The following is a 4,338-nucleotide window of genomic DNA, read 5'->3' on the forward strand; positions in this document are numbered from 1 at the left end:
CGCCTCGTCTCAGCCGCCGCCCGCCGGCGTTGCTCCACGCCGTTCGGCCGCCGCCTTCGCCCGGCCCCGCCGGGGATCTCCGCCACGTGCTTCACCACCGGAAGCCGTCCCCGCCACCCAACGCCACCCGCGCGGCGCCGCTCTGGTCGCCGGCCGCCGCCGCCATCGCCGGAGCTCACGGAGCTCGCCGGAGAAGACTCCGGCCGGATCCACCCGGTGTGGACCAGATCCACCCGCTCGCTCAAACAAACGCCTCCCCTCGTCCCAATCCGCTTCGTCCGGGATATCTTCGTCCCGGTTTGACTTTTTCCGGAGGTATAATTTTCACTAAGTCCCGAGATTCCCAGATCCAAGTGCTCATGTTCATGGCCTCGCAACTTTGCATCCGTAGCTCCGATTCATGCATATAGCATATCAAAATGTTCATCTCAGAGAGTACATCATTTCATTCCATTGCATCATTTTTATTTGAGCTCATCTTGATGCCCGAAATGTTGTTAGAAGAGGGCTACTTGAGATATTTGTCAGATCTGCTGCTCCGTTTAGGTTTTTGTCATTTTTTGCCATGATTAATGTGTGGATGATATGCCCTGATGCTCTACATATGTTTTGTTAAGGGTTTTGTCATCTTTCCAGGGGTGCTACCCATGTATTTTTGTGATGTGTGTGGTGCCTAGTGCAAGCTTGCAAAGTGGTGCACTTGCTAATTCTGTTTTCAGGGACTTGGCAATTCCACTAAGTCCTTGATCTGTTTATCTCATGATGCCATATGTTCATGTTGTTTCCTAGTGATCCGTGCCTCTTTTGAGGATGATCAGTAAGGATGTTTTGTTAATATTGTAGTGCTCTATCCATCCATGCCTTGGTTTGCATTTATGGAGCACCCTAGCTTGAGTCAATCGAGCTCTACTTTTGCTACTTTGTGAATCTGGGCAGATTGTCAACTTGTTTGCAATTTTGCCGATGATGTTGTAGTTGATCCATGCATGCTATGCTATTGTTCTTGCCATGTCTAGCTTGAATTTTGTGTGTTCTTAATGGATGTATGATTATCTTGTCATGACTTGCACCGTAGTGAGTGCAACGAGCTCGTAAACATGCCTACTTGAGTTATGTTTCAGCATGTGTCAGTTTTCACTAAGTCTGAGATCTGTTTGTCATATGCATTTTTGCCATGCTTGTTTGAACCTGTTAATGGATTAATTGGCCGTAACTCAGTGCTATACTTTTGTTAAGCATCATGAATGCATCCCTGCCATGTATTTTGTTGTCATGTTTGGGTGCTATAGCATGTTCATCTCATTGCATTTAGTTGGCTACTTGCTGTAAATCGCAGACCGGTGTCATATTTGAATCGCTTGCCATTTCCAAACCGTAACTCCGATTCCGGCGTTCTTTATATTGTTTTCAAGCGATTTCATCTCACCTTTCTAGTGGCACACTTGGTTTTCCAAGTTGAGGCCAGGTTCTTTCATCTCTTGTCAAATCATGCATATGCATCGCATACCGCATCCCTCATATCATATCATGTTCATGTGTGGTTTGTTTACTATGTTGTGTGCTTCTTTCCGGTGTTTGCTTCTTCGGGTTGGTTCCGGTTACGTCGCGTTTGTGAGGACCCGTTCGACTACGTCCGTTTCTCTTCTTCATGGACTCGTTCTTCTTCCTTGCGGGATTACAGACAAGATGATCATACCCTCGAAATCACTTCTATCTTTGCTTGCTAGATGCTCGCTCTTTTGCTATGCCTACGCTGTGATACCTACCACTTGCTTATCATGCCTCCCATATTGTTGAACCAAGCCTCTAACCCACCTTGTCCTAGCAAACCGTTGTTTGGCTATGTTACCGCTTTGCTCAGCCCCTCTTATAGCGTTGTTTGTTGCAGGTAAAGATTGAAGCTTGTTCCTTGTTGGAACATGGAGATGTTGTTCCTTGTTGGAACATGTTTACTTGTTGGGATATCACAATATCTCTTATTTAATTAATGCATCTATATACTTGGTAAAGGGTGGAAGGCTCGGCTTTATGCCTAGTGTTTTGTTCCACTCTTGCCGCCCTAGTTTCCGTCATATCGGTGTTATGTTCCCAGATTTTGTGTTCCTTACGCGGTTGGGTTATAATGGGAACCCCTTGACAGTTCGCTTTGAATAAAACTCCTCCAGCAAGGCCCAACATTGGTTTTACCATTTGCCACCTAGCCTTTTTTCCCTTGGGTTAGGCCAGCCCAAGGGTCATCTTTATTTTAACCCCCCCGGGCCAGTGCTTGTCTAAGTGTTGGTCCAAACTAGAGCCCCTTGCAGCGCCACCTCGGGGAAACTCGAGGGCTGGTTTTAGTTGTACGGATTGCTTATCCAGTGTTGCCCTGAGAACGAGATATGTGCAGCTCCTATCGGGATGTCGGCGCATTGGGTGGTCTTGCTGGACTTGTTTTACCATTGTCGAGGATGTCTTAGAGTACCGAGATACCGAGTCTGATCGGAATGTCTCAGGAGGAGGTCTATTCATTCGTTGACCGTGAGAGCTTGTGATGGGCTAAGTTGGGACACCCCTGCAGGGATTTGAACTTTCGAAAGCCGTGCCCGCGGTTATGGGCAGATGGGAATTTGTTAATGTCTGGTTGTAGAAAACCTGAACTTGACCTTATTTAAAATGCATCAACCGCGTGTGTAACCATGATGGTCTCTTTCCGGCGGAGTCCGGGAAGTGAACACGGTGTTGGAGCTATGCTTGACGTAGGTTGTTATAGGATCACTTCTTGATCATACTTTTATCGACCATGCTTTGCCTTCTCTTCTCGCTCTCTTTTGCGAACAGGTTAGCCACCATATATGCTAGTCGCTTGCTGCAGCTCCACCTCATACCTTTACCTTACCGATAAGCTTAAATAGTCTTGATCGCGAGGGTGCAAGATTGCTGAGTCCCCGTGGCTCACAGATACTTCCAAAAACCAGCTTGCAGGTGCCGATGAGACCGTGCAGTTGACGCAACCAAGCTCAGGAGGAGCTCGATGAAGATCTTGTCCTTTGTGGTGTTTCGTTCTTGTTCATCAGTAGTGGAGCCCAGTTGGGGTCGATCGGGGACCTTGTCGCATTTGGGGTTCTTCTTTTATTTTGGTTCCGTAGTCGGACCTTGATTGTATTTGGATGATGTAATGCTTTATTCATGTAATTGTGTGAAGTGGCGATTGTAAGCCAACTATGTAACTTCTTCCCCTATTTTATTACATGGGTTGTGTGAAGATTACCTCACTTGCGACATTGCTTTCAATGCGGTTATGCCTCTAAGTCGTGCTTCGACACGTGGGAGATATAACCGCATCGAGGGCGTTACAACCTGCCCACGAGGGTGGAGGGCACGCCCTCCCCTCTAGGGCGCGCCCCCTGCCTCGTGGGCCCACGGTGGTCCTCCTCCACTTATTCCTGCACCCACACACTTCATCCTCCTCCCACAAACACGAAGGAAGAAAAAGTGTTGCCTCGTGTTTATTTAGATTATAAAAGTATGGTGGCACATGATTTTATTGTTAAGAATACGGAAGGAGAACTTAAATATCAATTGTTCTTTAACAAACATCATCCTGAGACTATTACCCTGCCTGCTCCTTCTTTGTTTGATTTGTCTGTAGGCACGTACCTTGTTCCGTTGAAGGCTATTCACGCCTACCGGAACCCTGCACCAGCTGAGGAGCCAGAACCGGAACCACAATTTGATCCTTCACGACAGTCTAATTACCAGTGGGATCTAGAGATGATTGTCAGCCAGTGGCAAGCTGAGTCTTCCTCTTCTTCCTCGCAGTACGACCCCAACTACTATTATGGATATCCGCCAGGCCAGCCGTGGCCATAGACCAACTTAGGCCAAAATCCTAAGCTTGGGGGAGTACGTATTTCCCACCGACATTACATTTATGTTCACACACTCATTGCTATATGTCGGTGCTCATACTTTTTCATTGTATCATCCATGCTAGTTTACTTTCCTTTTTATGCTTTCTTCTTGTGTGTTTAATAAACCTTAAGAAAACCCCCCAAAAAAATTAGTTGTAGCTTTTAATTAATTTACTTTCCATGCTTGTAGTAGTAATTAAAAAGAAAACCCAAAAATATTTCCTGTTCTTCTTTTGCTTGTTGGGAGCTTTCCCGTGTAAATAGTTTTATTTCTTTTCTTTTCTTTTCTTTGAGGGTCGATAGGAGAAGACTATAATTAAATTGTTGAAGTGGCTCTTATATGCATTATTGTTGATCTGACAAAAGAGCCCATATTGCCTTGTCTTCTCCTGTTTATTGAATGCCTGCAGATTCCAGCTTAGTCCAATGCACGTGCACTATTATTATT

Source organism: Triticum dicoccoides, chromosome 6A (assembly GCF_002162155.2).
Source record: "Triticum dicoccoides isolate Atlit2015 ecotype Zavitan chromosome 6A, WEW_v2.0, whole genome shotgun sequence".
NCBI classification, from domain to species: domain Eukaryota; kingdom Viridiplantae; phylum Streptophyta; class Magnoliopsida; order Poales; family Poaceae; genus Triticum; species Triticum dicoccoides.